The sequence below is a fragment of the Carcharhinus amblyrhynchos genome, chromosome 4 (assembly GCF_965287045.1).
Source record: "Carcharhinus amblyrhynchos chromosome 4, sCarAmb.v2.hapA, whole genome shotgun sequence".
Taxonomy (NCBI): Eukaryota; Metazoa; Chordata; class Chondrichthyes; order Carcharhiniformes; family Carcharhinidae; genus Carcharhinus; species Carcharhinus amblyrhynchos.
In genome coordinates this window covers 139,193,618-139,210,253 of record NC_137327.1, presented here as the reverse complement: position 1 = coordinate 139,210,253, position 16,636 = coordinate 139,193,618, and the positions used below count along the sequence as shown (strand labels likewise).

The window sequence follows — 16,636 nt, the reverse complement described above, 5'->3', positions numbered from 1 at the left end:
AACCGGAGCACCTGGAGGAAACCCACACAGACACGGGGAGAATGTACAGCTCCACACCAGGGCAGAATTGAACCCCGATCCTTGGTAATGTGACGCAGCAGTGTTAACCACTGTGCCACTGTGCCACCCCATTTGATTATCAAGTTGTGCTCTGTGGTCTTAATAGGTTCATCTGAGAGGGCACATGCAGGTGTGTTTTAATATCTCAAAGCTGGCACCGCTTACAGTGCAGCATTTCCTCAGTACTGCACAGAAGTGTGAGCCTGGAATGTACGTCTCTGATAAAGGACTTGATTCACAGCCCCTATGAATCAAGGTTGTTTGCAAGTGATCCATGAAAGAATTGCACAGAAATTTCAACTATGACCATCAGTAATGTGGTGTTGATGTCTTTCTTCTGTAAAGGCATCATGGCCCAATATGCCCACTTTGTCCCCATATGGTTTTGCCCTCTTTATTTCAACCCCCTATTTAACCAATATCCACCCCAATGTTACTTTTTTCAAAAAATAGGGGGTGTGGTTGTTTCTGGCTAGTCCAGAATTTATTTCCATTGAGAAGGTGGTGATGAACTGCTGTAATCCATGTGGTGTAAGTTTGCCTTGTTAAGGAGGGAGTTCCAGGATTTTGACCCAATGGCTCTGAAGGAAGTGAGGATGGTGAGTGGCTTGGAGGGGAAGCTCCAGTGCCAGTATCTGCTGCCCTCGTCTTTCTAGATGTTGGTGGTCGTGGATTTGGAAGGTGAAACTGCTGCAGAGAGATATTTGTTCAGCAGTTTCCTCGACAAAGTACCCAAGGAAGTGGGTGCTTGGTGTTTAATCCTGTATAAGACTAGTATATCCCACTAGGTGACATGGCAGCCTTTAAAGAAGACCAACCTAACTGGAAACTAACTGTACCTGTCGTCCACAATCCACTGATTGCCCCAAATAGACCCTGCCCCCCCCCCCCCCCCCCCACCGCCCCAGCCCTCTTGGCACTGCCCAATGCCCGGTGGGTGATGTCAGTTTTTCCCCTGGGCAGTTCCAGGGGGCCAGGCTTGTGCCACCAGGCTGACACTGCCCAGGGGGCACCCCCTCCTTACCCCTGACCTCCTGGGGGGGGTCTCATTGGCTCCTGTTCCCTCCAATGGAGTGGGGCCACCTGTTCCCCACCTGCTGGAGCGAATGACTCCTGACAGGAGTCTCGCAGACCCTAGGAGTCTAGCAGACTGGGAGACTTGTGCCTCAGGCCCTGTAATTGGATGTAAATGTTAATGTAAACATTGAAATCCGCTCTGTGCTGATTCCTGGTGTGGAGCTGGGCACGCAGAAAACTTTACCGCGGACATGTTCAGAGACCTGGGATCCCAGCAGGAAAACCCACAAAACTTTTGGAACTCTCTCCCACAAACAGCAGTTGACGCTGGCTCAGCTGTTGTCTTCAAAACTGAGTGGGAACACTTTTGTTAAGCAAAAGTATTAAGGGATGTGAGCCGTAGGGAGGTATATGGAGTTAAGCCACAAATCAGCCATGATCTCATTGAGTGGCAGAACAGGCTCGATGGGTTGAATGGCCTACACCTGTTGCCATGTCCCTAACTTCCATACCCCTTAAGGCCAAAGAAATCTCAACTTTTAATTTTCAATTTCCCCTCCCTGCTACCCACCACCCTCCCACCCCCACACCTCCCCATCACCCCCAAGACTCAACAGTGTTTTCTAGATGTGGCACGGTGGCTCAGTGGTTAGCACTGCTGCCTCACAGCGCCAGGTACCTGTGTTCGATTCCTGGCTTGGGTCACTATCTGTGCGGAGTTTGCACATTCTCCCCGTGTCTGCATGGGTTTCCTCCACGTGCTCTGGTTTCCTCCCACAGTCCAAAAGACATGCTGGTTACGTACATTGGTCATGTTAAATTGCCCCTCAGTGTACCGAGGTGCCAGAGTGTGGCGACAAGGGGATTTTCATAGTAATTTCATTGCAGTGTTAATGTAAGCCCACTTGTGAGACTAGTCAACTGTTTTAAGATGTTTATCTCCATAAATTGCAGCCCTTACCTCCACTGGAACTTTAAGATGGTCATGAAAAAGCCATGGACCCCAGCAAAGGACTCATAAACAGTGAAATTTATATATTTTCAAAAACTTAAATCATCAAATCTTAATTTGGTCAGAAAGTAAACTCCGATTGTATAAGTTGTAATTTTGTATGTTTGTGTGTGTGAATTGTGAAACTTTGAACATGAGTTTATCTTTATAAATGTGTTTATATTTTTACCCTGTTTGGGATTTCAGCTCAATAAACATGAACCCCTCCATTTAAATTCAGGAAAGCCTATCAGACTGAGTTCTTTCCAATAGGTATGTCAATGGTTACGTTTAGACTCTGAATTAATACCTTTGTCCTTATACATTGCAAGAAAACTCTGCTACAATCAGTGAAGGAGTGGGAAGAATGGGCAAGTTCTGACACACAACACAACAATATTGTTATTACTTTTCAAACAAGTTGATGGAAAGCTGGAGGTCCAATAACAGGAGTCCAATGCAGGTAAAACTGCTGATTTCTGACTTCCTTTCAGACAGGGAGTTTGTGTGTGAGTGAGAATGTGAAAGGTCATTTTCAACTTCCAGGCAGCCAGTCAGTGGAGTGTGCCAGCAGGCTGTAAACTCCACCAACAAAGAGGACAACCAGGGCTGCTTTAAGGCACAAGTTGAGCTGGTGAGCCGAGGGAACCATATGAACATCTCAATGCAACACACCAGATATAGGCCAGCACCACAGGACGTGACCCAGAGCTGACCCAACTGGAAGTACTATAGCCCCGGGGAGGACTTGCAATCCCGCAAGGGAGAAGCTCAGAGTGTCCGCAGCCCAGAATATTATTGTGGGTCTCAGCTAGAGGAGCACTTCCCAGACACACACAAATCATTTAAAACTTAGCAGAGCATCTTTCTTCCTTTTGCGTATGGAGTTGTTCAGAGAGTGTGCATCAAAATTCCTTTCTAAAATAGCATACATATATTACTCTGCGCAATTACTCATGTTAAATACTGTTTTACAACAATAAGTTAATTATGCAGTATTCCCACTCTGATTTATGGTAGCAGACATGTCAGATCATGTTTTGATTATGTGGTCTGTTGAATATTTACTGATGCTTTAGCAATTAAATGTTGCCAGTCTGCTCTGTGTAAAGTACAAATAACTGGCCATCTGCTTATATATATATAAAGTTTTACATCTGTGTGCACTTCCTGTGTCACCACTTGACTACCTGTTGTCATGATGTTGTCACATCTTTTGTGTCAGCTTTTTAATCTTACATAATTCCCATGTCCACATTATATTCTGGTTCTTCCCTACATAAACTTGTCATGCTGTAATCACCTTGCTGTAATTCCAGTGTTCAGGCTGTGTGGCCTGGCTAATAAATCCTCTAGCTGTTTAATTCCTTTCAATCTAACAAAAAAGGTAAAACATTTATTAAAGAAGAAAGATTGTCTGCGATCATTGGGATCTCCTGTGGAGCAGGTGTGACCTGTACAAGAAGGATGGGTTGAACTTGAATCCCAGGGGGACCAATACCCTGGCGGGGAGTTTCACTGAGGCTACTGGGGAGAGCTTAGACTGGAATGACTGGGGGGGTTAGGAATCGAAATGAAGTGACTGGGAGAGAGGAGGTTAGCTCACAAATAGAGAGAGCTTGTCGACAGTGTGAGAGGGAGGATAGGCAGGTGATAGAGAAGGGCAGCGCTCAGACTGAAGGTTTGAGACGTGTCGATTTTAAAGCGAGGAGTGTTGTGAACCCATTGCCTGTGGTAGAAGGAGTTTCAATCTTGACTTTCAAAATAGAAATGGATCATTGTCAGATGAGGGAAACTTGAAGGGCCACTGGGGAAAGGCAAGGCTGTGTATGACGCCAGGCGAATTGCACTTGCAGGGAGCAAGTACAGGCATGGTGGGCTGAATAGCCTCCTTCAGTGAATGACTGTTCTATAAAACCATTCTGACTGCAAACCGCAAGAGCTGGTGCTAATCTTTATAGCTGTGAAAGGCCCGTCTCAAGCATACAGAACAAAGAACAAAAACAGCCTGGGAAACAGGCCTTTGGCCCAACGAGCCCGCGCCGCCATCTCAACACCACCAGTCCCCCTCTCTACCCACAACCCCTGTCTAATGTTTTATGACCATCTAGATTGAGGGAATCTGATTTAGGGACAATTTATTCCTGCCAATCAGCCTAACAGCACATCTTTGGGGTGTGGGAGGAAACCGGAGCACCCGGAGAAAACCCACGCAAGCACGGGGAGAATGCGCAAACTCCCACAGACACCGGCCCAAATCCATGTGTCTGCACAGCAATCAGCGATAGTCACTGAGCTGTCGTCTTGCCCAGTAACTTGTCCAGTTTAGGCACACACTAACGACATGAAACACTAGGCCAATCTCAAACATCCAAGAGCAGCCCCAGTACGACCATCGCGTGTATGCCCCTCGTACAGTCATCGCATGCACTCTGTGAGCTTACCCATTATCGCTCAGCAGGTATAATTCAAACTCCTACAGCATCATGTGAGTCTCTGCTTTGTGCATTGCCCTGGATTCTTCTATACAACCTTGGCTGAAAACACCCTGAGATTCCCAGTGAAACATGGAATAAAAATCTGAGTCTTTACTTTTTCCTTTTTTCTATTTGGGAGCCTCGTAGCCTGGTATTTCTGTTGCTCTGTGTGAAAAGAATCTGTCACCATTGCATCGTAGCTGACATTCTCATTGGGTACAAAGCACAGCTGGAAGTCTAGCAATACCTAAGGGGTTTCCCCACATAGAAAATTTTAAATACCAAAGATATATTGCCTGAATTTACCACAATATTGCAGGCTCACCTTGCTTACAAATCCATTTAAGAAAAGATTTTGCAGTTATGTAGCACTTTTATAAACTCAGGTCATCCCAAAGCACTTTAAAGCCAATGATATACCCTTTTTACATTCTAATTGTTGTTGTAATGTAGGAAACATGGCATCCAATTTGTGAACAGCATAAACAGCAATGTTAAAGTCGCCATTAGTCTGTGTGATGTTGATCGAGTGATAAATTCTGACTGAGACACCGGGAGAACTTCCCTGCTATTTTTTTAAAATAGTTTTGGTGGGGCCTTAATTTCTTTTCGTTCATGGGATCTGGGCATCAATGGGGAGGCCAGCATTTGTTGCCCATCAATGGGGAGGCCAGCATTTGTTGCCCATCAATGGGGAGGCCAGCATTCATTGCCCATCAATGGGGAGGCCAGCATTCGTTGCCCATCAATGGGGAGGCCAGCATTCATTGCCCATCAATGGGGAGGCCAGCATTCATTGCCCATCAATGGGGAGGCCAGCATTCGTTGCCCATCAATGGGGAGGCCAGCATTCGTTGCCCATCTATAACTTAAAAGTCATTGTTGTGGGTCAGGAGTCTGGTGTAGGCCAGGCCGGGTAAGGACAGCGAATCAGATGGGTTCTTACAGCAATTGACAGTGGTTTCATGATCATCGTTATATCTGCCTCACCATCTTGTAATCCCAAAGTTACTGCACAGCTTCAGGTCAAAACTGGAAAAGAATCTGCAGGGAAGGGAGCCGGAGGCTGTGCGGGAGCAGCCAGTGACTGAACTGAGAAATCTCCACACCCTGCTCAGACTCACAGCTAAACTGAAACAGAGTCAGAGCTGAGGGAAAGTCCAACTGGAGCCTTTGCCTTTTGCATGTTTTAACGAGTGATTGCAGGAGTCACTGGCTCCACCAACACTCATTCCATTTGAGCTTTAAGAGAGAGGTTTGTGGTAACTGTTAAAGGTGAACAGATGCTGCGTATCTGCCCAATCATTAATGAAAGCCCCCAGCGTGCATCCTCCAATTGGCATTGATAACAGGCCAAAGGGCACCCAATCATTGCTGAAGTTCAAGTTCATTAATCTGTTCAAATGACCAGAAACACTTACACGGTAATTTGGTTGAGGATGAGAAGGGCCTGGTGCCCAGCCTGAGACACATGGCCCAGGGGAGCCCCAGCAACACCGAGACCGTGAGGGACTTAGATCTACCAGAGAAGACATTCCTATCTGGGGACGGATGAAAGACAATGCTGTACACATCTGTACTTCTCAAGAGATGTTGTGGATCATGTCGCCCACATTCTGCAGCAAGATCTAATGCCCCACGGACTGGGAGGGCATCTTGTCTCTGTGACCCTGGAGATCACTGCCATGCTCAGTTACTTTCCCCTGCAGATTGTTCCAGGGATCCACAGGCTCCGTCTGTGGGATCTCACAAACCTCAACACATAGATGTTTAAAGGAGATGACAGGTATAATAAGGCTCATCATTATGTGAAGTTCACACACAGTGAAGCTGGTGAGGATGCTAACATACTGAGACTTGCAGCTATTACAGGTTACCATGGAGGACAGGGTACAATCTATTACACACTCGTGGGTCTGAGAGCTCCACACAGCAGCCTCTGTTAACAGAAAAGGTTTCCAATTGGAAACCATGGATAAACAGGGATATCCACTGCTTGATGAAGTCCAGGTCTGAGGCGTTCAACTCAGACGACCTATTCAAGAAAGCCAGATACAATCTACGGCGATCCATTGAAGCTGCTACGGGACAGCACCGGACAAAGCCCCAGGCTGGTCACACCGACCCTCACAAACTATGGTAATGTTTATAACAGGCTACAAGATGAAGGCGTGTAAAATCATCGGCACCAACGCACCCCTCCCCGAGGAGCTCAATGCGTTTGAGCAAGAGGTCAGCGAGAGCACACCCTCCACCTGGAAGCCCTAGAGGAGCATACTCTATGAATAGTATGCTTTGTCTGTATAGTGCGCAAGAAACAATACTTGTTATTGCATACTAATACATGTGACAATAATAAATCAAATCAAATCAAAAGGAAAGGCTTCCACTCCCTGAATATTCAGCTGGTATGTGATTATCTGAAGCACATTGTATATGTTTGTGCTCAGTACACTGGGAGTTTGCAAGACTTATATATTCTGAGCTACTCCCAAGTCCCTCATATATTCAATGAGCCTCAGCAATGACAGAGCTGGCTGTCTGGGGATAAGGGACACCCACACAATCCATGATTTCTGACACCTGTGCATTGTGACTCGGGGCAGAGAGACAACACGATGCACAGGTCGACACAATCTATCTTCAATCAGACCATTTACTTCCTGAAGATGTGCTTCTGAATCTTGGGTGTGGCTTTGCAGTACTTTCCACAGAGGGTGTCCCAAATCATGGTCTGTAGTGCCCTTTACAACCTGGTGCTTGGAAAGAGGAATCCCTCACCAGAGGGAGATATGGAGGTGGCTGAGAGACAACAAAGAGCAGGAAAGGCAGCAACAATACAAGGGTGTGAGGGTCAGCTTCCATCTGAGGATACCAATGAAGAATGAGATGGAAGACATGCCTGTGTCACACTGATAGCCACACTATTCCAGGAGGTGTGAGGTACAAGCAATGGGACACAGCCACATTCCCGCTGCCTGTTACCCTAAAGCCTTGAAAAGCCTTTACAACCAGTGACATCAGAGTGAGTTCAGCATTCAGCCTTTCGATCGTCATGATTCACCAGGCCCTAATCATTGGGAAGGTCAGCAGTGACCCCGTGAAAACTGGCACAACAGTGTAAATAGTGTAAACAGTGTAAACAGTGTAAACGCTGGGTCATCATCATCTTAATCAGAGACTTTTAGCGGATACTGAGATGCTCACATGGTTGGAGAGACCATCACGGCCGCAGATCTTGTGCTTTGGCACTGCCAATGAGGACAGTATTCCCATGTTGAAAAATAATGACAATTAACACACCAAATCTACTGAACATGTGGAATTCTGTGTTTAACTCTGTGTTGAATTCCGTGTTAATAAGAAATAGGAGCAGGAGTAGGCCATCTAGCCCCTCGAGCCTGCCCCGCCATTCAATAAGATCATGGCTGATCTGTCGCTGCTCAGTTCCACATTCCCGCCCTCTCCCCATAACCCTTAATCCCCTTGCCTATCAAAAACCCATCAACCCGCGTCTTAAAAATATTTAGCGAGGCAGCCTCCACCACTTCAACGGGCAGAGAATTCCAGAGATTCACCACCCTTTGAGTGAAGAAGTTCCTCCTCAACTCTGTTCTAAACCGCCCCCCCTTTATCCTGAGGCTGTGCCCTCTAGTCCTACTGTCCTTTCTGAGTGGGAAGAGTCTCTCCACCTCTATCCTATCCATCCCATTCATCATCTTATATGTCTCAATGAGATCTCCCCTCATGCTTCTAAACTCTAACGAGTACAAGCCTAGTTTATTCAGCCTCTCCTCATAATCCAACCCCCTCAACTGCAGTATCAGCCTAGTAAACCTCCTCTGCGCTCCCTCTAAGGCCAAAATATCCTTGCGTAAGTGCGGTGACCAAAACTGCACACAGTACTCCAGCTGCGGCCTCACCAATGCCCTATACAGCCGCAGCAAGACCTCCCTACTTTTATATTCAATCCCCCTCGCTATGAAGGCCAGCATCCCATTCGCCTTCCTGACCACCTGCTGCACCTGCAGGCTGGGTTTTTGCGACTCATGCACAAGGACCCCGAGGTCCCTCTGCACCGTCGCCTGCTGCAGTTTTTCGCCCCGTAAGTAATAGCCCTTCCTACCATTATTCCTACCAAAGTGGACAACCTCACATTTGCCAACATTAAATTCCATTTGCCAGTTCCTGGCCCATTCGCCCAGCCTATCTAGATCCTTCTGCAGACTCTCCACACCCTCCGCACAATTTGCCGTTCCACCAATCTTGGTGTCATCAGCAAATTTCGACACCATACACTTGGTTCCCTCCTCCAGATCATCTATATAAATGGTAAAAAGCTGAGGCCTCAGCACCGACCCCTGGGGCATCCACTAGTCACCAACCGCCAATCCAAATAGCACCCATTGACCCCCACTCTCTGCCTCCTATTTGACAACCAATCCTCTATCCACACTAACACCCTACCCCCAACTCCATGTCCCCTTACCTTCTGCAATAACCTCTTGTGAGGTACCTTGTCAAACGCCTTCTGAAAATCAAGAAAGACCACATCCACCGGCTCTCCTCTATCCACCGCCCTAGACACATCCTCATAGAACTCCAGTAAATTTGTCAGACACGACTTCCCTTTAACGAAACCGTGCTGCGTCTGCTCTATCAAACAATTCTCCTCAAGATGCCTCGATATTTTCTCCTTGATGACGGATCAAGGAGAAACTCTGTGTTTTACTCCGTGTTGTTTTGTAAGGAGTAAAAGTTACTAACCCATTTTGCAAACACTTTCAGTAAAGTGTTTGCCACATCTCCCTGACAGAACACAGGATCCAGTAACTATTATGACTCAGTTACACATCACATAAATGTGAGGCTCACAAAGGGAGGTGAAGGCTGAGTGGGAGTAAGGTTTGCCTCGCAATAACAGGCTACATAAATACATATTCATGATGCTTTCAAATAACAAGACCATTCTAATGAACAGCAAATATATTTACAGAGGCGCATGATGTATACAGCGTTTGAACATCCATAGCCCAGAAGTGATGTCAAAGTTTCTTCTTTTATCGAAACTTACTGCTACGACCAGGCGTACCCCTGACAGCCACAGCCCAGCTGGATGTAACCTGTTGACTGTGAGGTCCTGTTGTCTTTGATGACTTTGGTGGGTGCTCTATATTGGCCCAAGTCCTGGAAGGCCCTGTCTGCTTTGGGTGACTTGTTGTGTGGGAGGTACACTCCTCTCTGCCTGTCCAGCGAGAGGTGATGGGATCGCAGGCAGAGGAGATTGAATACAGTCACCTGGTTGGATAGCCCCATGATCTCCAGCTGCCAATCCTTCTCCCTGTGGGTGGCATGGCCCCTGCCTAACTCCTTGAGGAAAGGGGGCACCGGGGTGGGGGGGGGGGGTTAAGCGCAGCCATACTGGACCCACTCCCCTTTCACATCTAGCCACAGATGGAGTCCACCAGTGCCTAAAGAGTTGGAGAGAAGGTCCCAGCACAGATCTGACAGGGTCTGCTGGACCAAGATGGCCACCACTCTTTCCATGAAGACTGTGAGGTGTTGGCATGTTGGAGCCGCAACATCAACACGACGTGGATGGGCTCCTCCATCCAAACTGTTCACAGCCTCTCGCAAACTCCACCTGATTTTCCATCGCCACTTGTGCCACCTCCAGCAAGTTAGAAATGGATCTCACCTGACTGGGACTCAGCGTCCGATCTCCAGGAGTCCTCCAAGTGCCGGACACCTCGGCTTCTACTGCCTCTGAGGGCTGCAGGAAGGTGTCAGTGAGATGTCCCCACAGACAGACGCTGAGCCTAATCTAGATACACGGTCCATCAGGGATGTGTACCCCGGTGCTGTGGGAGATGTGGGTGAACACAGTCACTCCTCTCCCCCCGAAGCATCCTCAGCATCTTCCTCTGGTGGCCTGGGGCGGTTGGGATTATGGTGGCTCTGGTGGTCTGTCTGTATCTGCTGGTGCCTGTAAGAGAGAGACTGTCGATTTGGGACATAAGCAGGCAGAATACAACAGAGCTACAGAGCACATCACTGTGATTATCAGCACCTCATGGAGGCCTCATCCATAATGAATGGCTGAGGGACACCAATCCTGCCTTCCCCATACGAGCAATCTCTGTCCTCGCCAGCCAGCTTGGCACATTCTCCTCAAAGTGGGAGAGTTCCTGAAGGACATCTGCTGTCCTTCCTCCGGTCTGGGATATCACTCTCCGGTTGGAAGTGAACTTGTTCTACGTGGAGAGAAATGGATTGGATCATGATGAGAGGAGACGGAGGTTGGGAAGCACAGACGTCTGTGTGAGGAGACAGAGGAGAGGTTGGGAAGAGCAGACGTCTGTGTGAGGAGACGGAGGAGAGGTTGGGAAGCACGGATGTCTGCTGTGTGTACTAAACCCTCCCTGGTAAGAGGATAGAGTTTGTGTAACACGATAGATGAGATACTGGGATATCAAAATGTTCAAGAGAAAAACAGTGCTGATATCTGTCCCACTAACATTGTGTGAGATCCCTGAGGTAGTGTAACCCTTTGTAACCCTTTGAGTGAATTGTGAGAGTGTGAGTTTGGAGTGAGTTGTAGGTTAGAGTTATCTTACCCTGGCTAAGATCCTCTGCCTGCACTGGGTGACATCTATTGGGTGGGTGCTCTACTAATCTTTGCAAACACCTCCCAGATGGATGAGGTGAGGCAGGTGGGTTTACTGGAGGCATCCCTGAGGTAGAGAACAGCCTGGTTCTGGCAGACTCCCAGGTGAAGGCCTCATGGGAGTCATCGCTGAACCTGGGAGCAGATTTTCCTCAGTGCAGTCACACTGTCCGGTTGAGTTTAATCTCTGTTCAGGTGTCACTTAAGGAAGGCACCTGGAACTTCAACCCCATTGGGTATTGGTGGGGGCGATGCCATATGATTGGAAGAACTTTTTACTGATGTGTCAATAATGAACCTCAAGCTAAAGGATTGGTCATGATTTCCCACCCCTCCATCCAGAGAAAATCCACCCACCGCAGCACTGAATGTCCCCTCCTCCTGCGGCAGACAGCCAGCCGAGGTGGCAAGACATTGGTCACTGCTGGGAGTTTCTGGCCTCAATGAAATCAGTGGCCATTTGTGCAGCTCACTGGCCCCACTGCCAGGGAACTCAGTGTTGGGGGGGGGGGTGGGGGGGGGGGGGGGCAACCTTAACAGGACCAGAAGATCCTGCTGGTGGGAAGGACCAGAAAATCCCTCCCTTGGACTTGGTATTGAAAAATTCCGCCCTTGCTGCGTGTTTACATTATTTCATTGCAGTGTAAATCTTACACCATAAGATGGTGCTGTCTGAACTTTTATCAAACAGTATTTTTCTAATTCTTGAAGGAGACGAGTGTGGTGTAGTTCAAATTGAAAATATTGAAGAATGTTACGATTTCTTCAAATTTCAGCAGAACCATAGAGAACGTGATTTGAAAGCAGCCATCACACTGCAAACTCACACTGCAAACTCACACTGCGAACTCACACTGCAGGCTCACACTGCAAACTCACACTGCAGGCTCACCCTGCAAACTCACACTGCAAACTCACACTGCAGGCTCACACTGCAAACTCACACTGCAGGCTCACACTGCAAACTCACACTGCAAACTCACACTGCAGGCTGACACTGCAAACTCACACTGCAAACTCACACTGCGAACTCACACTGCAGGCTCACACTGCAAACTCACACTGCAGGCTCACACTGCAAACTCACACTGCAAACTCACACTGCAGGCTGACACTGCAAACTCACACTGCAAACTCACACTGCGAACTCACACTGCAGGCTCACACTGCAAACTCACACTGCAGGCTCACACTGCAAACTCACACTGCAAACTCACACTGCAGGTTCACACTGCAAACTCACACTGCAAACTCACACTGCGAACTCACACTGCAAACTCACACTGCAGGCTCACACTGCAAACTCACACTGCAAACTCACACTGCAGGCTCACACTGCGAACTCACACTGCAAACTCACACTGCAGGCTCACACTGCAAACTCACACTGCAAACTCACACTGCAGGCTGACACTGCAAACTCACACTGCAAACTCACACTGCAGGCTCACACTGCAAACTCACACTGCAAACTCACACTGCAGGCTGACACTGCAAACTCACACTGCAAACTCACACTGCAGGCTCACACTGCGAACTCACACTGCAAACTCACACTGCAGGCTGACACTGCAAACTCACACTGCAAACTCACACTGCGAACTCACACTGCAGGTTCACACTGCAAACTCACACTGCGAACTCACACTGCAGGTTCACACTGCAAACTCACACTGCAAACTCACACTGCAAACTCACACTGCAGGCTGACACTGCAAACTCACACTGCGAACTCACACTGCAAACTCACACTGCAGGCTGACACTGCAAACTCACACTGCAGGCTCACACTGCGAACTCACACTGCAGGCTCACACTGCAAACTCACACTGCAGGCTCACACTGCAGGCTCATCACTCTGGAGTGTGAAATACAAGAGGCACAAACTGCAGCCTGAAGAGATGTTTACACACAGGTACAGGACTGTAATCTCCAGCTCCTTAATATTCAGAGAATCAATCAAATGGCAGCCTTCACTTTCCCCCATGCTGGATGAGACTTGACATGAAGTTATAAAGCACCAAAGATCCAACACAACATCAGAGAGCTTTTTGAATGCTCAGATTCACACTGTGCCAGTGTTACTGAAACCTGCTGTGAAACTCATGTTAAATTAGACCCCCAGCAGCCAATGGGACATTGATGGTATCAAAAACCAGTTAATGTTTGAATTTATGATTGGATGGGGCACTGTAAGCAGAAACAGAGGAGGTGGATTTAAAGTTAAATGAGAAAGATCTAGAACAGAGATTGGGGGAAACATACTTTGAGACAGGGGGCAGTGAAACTGTGGAATATATGAACATAAGAACTAGGAGCAGGAGTGGGCCATCTGGCCCCTCGAGCCCACTCCGCCATTCAATAAGATCATGGGTGATCTTTTTGTGGACTCAGCTCCACTTACCCGCCCGCTCACCATAATCCTTAATTCCTTTATTGCTCAGAAATGTATCTATCCTTGCCTTAAAAACATTCAATGAGGGAGCCTCAACTGCTTCACTGGGCCGGGAATTCCACAGATTCACAACCCTTTGTGTGAAGAAGTTCCTCCTCAACTCAGTCCTAAATCTGCTCCCCGTTATTTTGAGGCTATTCCCCCTAGTTCATGTTTCACCCACCAGTGGAAACAACTTCCCTGCTTCTATCTTATCTATTCCCTTCATAATCTTAAATGTTTCTGTAAGATCTCCCCTCATTCTTCTGAATTCCAATGTGCATAGCCACAGTCTACTCAGTCTCTCCTCATAAGCTAACCCTCTCAACTCCAGAATCACCCTAGTGAATCTCCTCTGCATTCCCTCCAGTGCCAGTATATCCTTTCTCAGGTAAGGAGACCAAAACTGTACACAGTAACTCCAGGTGTGGCCTCACCAGCACCTTATACAGCTGCAACATAACCTCGCTGTTTTTAAACTCCATCCCTCTAGCAATGAAGGACAAAATTCCATTTGCCTTCTTAATTACCTGCTGTATCTGCAAACCAACTCCTTGAGATTCCTGCACAAGGACACCCAGGTCCCTCTGCACAGCAGCATGCTGCAATTTTTTACCATTTAAATAATAGTCCATTTTGCTGTTATTCCTACCAAAATGGATGACCTCACATTTACCAACATTGTACTCCATCTGCCAGACCCTCGCCCACTCACTTAGACTATCTATATCCCTTTGTAGACTTTCAGCGTCCTCTGCACACTTTGCTCTTCCACTCATCTTAGTGTCATCTGCAAATTTTGACACATTACACTTTGTCCCCAACTCCAAATCATCTATATAAATCATAAACATTTCCTGATAATTACCCCAGTTGGTAATTATGTCAATATTTAACAATAGGGTAGAGAGATGATAGGAAGAAATTGGAAACACGGAATGGGGAAGTTCATGGGTTTGGGTTGAGTGTCTGAGTTGGCTGGACAATTGGTTAGTAATGCAGAGTGATGCCAACAGCATGGGTTCAATTCCTGTATCAGCTACAGTTATTCATGAAGACTCACCTTCTCAGTTGAGGTGTGGTGATCCTCAGGTTAAAGCAACACCAATCAGCTCTTCCCCTCAAAGAGAGGACAGGCTATGGTCACCGGGAGTTATGCTTATTTTACTTAATCTGCTGATAAACACGAACATGGATTAACCTGTTTCTGTGCAGTGGCACAGTGGGTTAGCACTGCTGCCTCACAGCACCAGAGACCTGGGTGCGATTCCCAGCTTGGATTGCTGCCTGAGTGGAGTTTGTACATTCACTCTGTGTTTGCGTGGGTTTCCTCCGGGTGCTCTGGTTTTCTCCCACAGTCTGAAAGACGTGCTGGTTAGATGCATTGACCCAAACAGGAGGTGACTAGGGGAATTTTACAGTGAATTCATTGCCGTGTTAATGTAAGCCTTACTTGTAGCTAATAAATAAACTTTACTTTAATTTCTGTGTAATTCAATGCATCAATTCTTGCCTAATATGGAGGTGCCAAGAGAGGTTTAAATTGACTAATTTTAACATTTCTTAATGGACCAGAAATTGCATCGAATGAAAAAAGAGGTTCCTTTCACTTCCATTTCATTACAAATATTATGCCTGATGTGATCTTTCAACTCTTAAAAACCTCAGGTATAGTTAAAAGTGTATCTGTGATCAATGAGGAAAGGCTCAAAAGTGTCCAGAGGGACATTGTTTTCACACAGAGGGTGGTGAGTGTCTGGAACAAGCCACAGAGATGAAACTATGATCAAGCAGGTAGTTTGTCCAGGTTGATTCCAAGATTGTACTCTTAGGGGTCATTTCTATCGCTTCTTGGCCTTTAGGCTAAGATCAAGTGTAGTATGGACATGCTGCACTTTGTTGAAGTCATTAGGTTACATTTCAGCTTCATTTGAAGCAATTTTTAAAAGCGGCATCTCAGCATTTTGGCTAAGATGTAAATGAGATCAAGCCTTGGAGGAGCTATGCCCACTCCAATCAGCTTGGATCGTGTAGATCAAGCCCGAGATGGGAGGTGAGAGCCCTGTCTGTCAGCTTGGATTGGGAATGTCCCAACTTGTTGGGACTCTGGATTGGCTTTAATTTGACTTGATTGGATTGGAATAAAGTAAACAGCAAAGCTGCCGGGGGTTAGCAGGAGAGGCAGGTACAATTTTTTTTAAAAGCATTTAGACAGTTAATGGGTACGATGGGTATAGAGGGATATGGGCCAACTGCGGGCAACGGAGACGAGCTTAGTGGCGAAAGAAGGACAGCATGGACAAGTTGGGCTGAAGGGCCTGTTTCCATTATATAAACCTCTATGATTCTATGACTGTGTGAGGAAAGAAACCTTGATTCTTTCGACAACTACACCTTAATAACATCCCTTTTGGTTTTGATTTGATTTATTATTGTCACAGGTATTAATGTTTGTCAGGAAGACATTTCAAACACTTTGCAGAAGAATGGATTAAACAAATCAGATGAGGTTAAACAAAAATAATAAAATGGATAAACAGAGACAGTTTTAAGAGAAGGGGTTCATTCTTAAAAAGCCAAAACAAAGAGGAGGAGAGAGATTGGGATCTAGAAAGGAAATTTTGGAGGTGGGTGGTGTAGTGACTAAATAAATGGCCAGTGTGTTGGATGGTGGGAGAAGGAAGCAGAGAGCATCCGAGCAATGAGCGTGTATCCGACTACAGAAAATAACCAATTATAGAGAGTAACAATAATACCATCGCAAACTGATAACATAAGGGAGAATTTGAAATCAAATTGATCCTCCGTCCCCTCAAAATGAAATATTTTCACAGGTAAAGTGGCATTATTAATAATAAAAGATAGAGGTTTATAAGATGTTGGTTTATAAGGTTTATAAGATGTTGAGAGGAATAGATAGGGTGGATTCTCGGAGGCTATTTCCCAGGGCTGAAATGGTCACTACGAGAGGACACAGGTTTAAGGTGCAG

General features: G+C 46.7%; 1 non-coding gene across 1 annotated transcript; it reads left to right on the top strand.

The window, feature by feature from the left end:
- The first annotated feature begins 15,489 nt into the window (after positions 1 to 15,489).
- Positions 15,490 to 15,678, top strand: LOC145342726 (U2 spliceosomal RNA). Its single transcript, XR_013886594.1, has one exon. It is a non-coding gene; the product is annotated as a U2 spliceosomal RNA (small nuclear RNA).
- Positions 15,679 to 16,636: the final 958 nt, after the last annotated feature.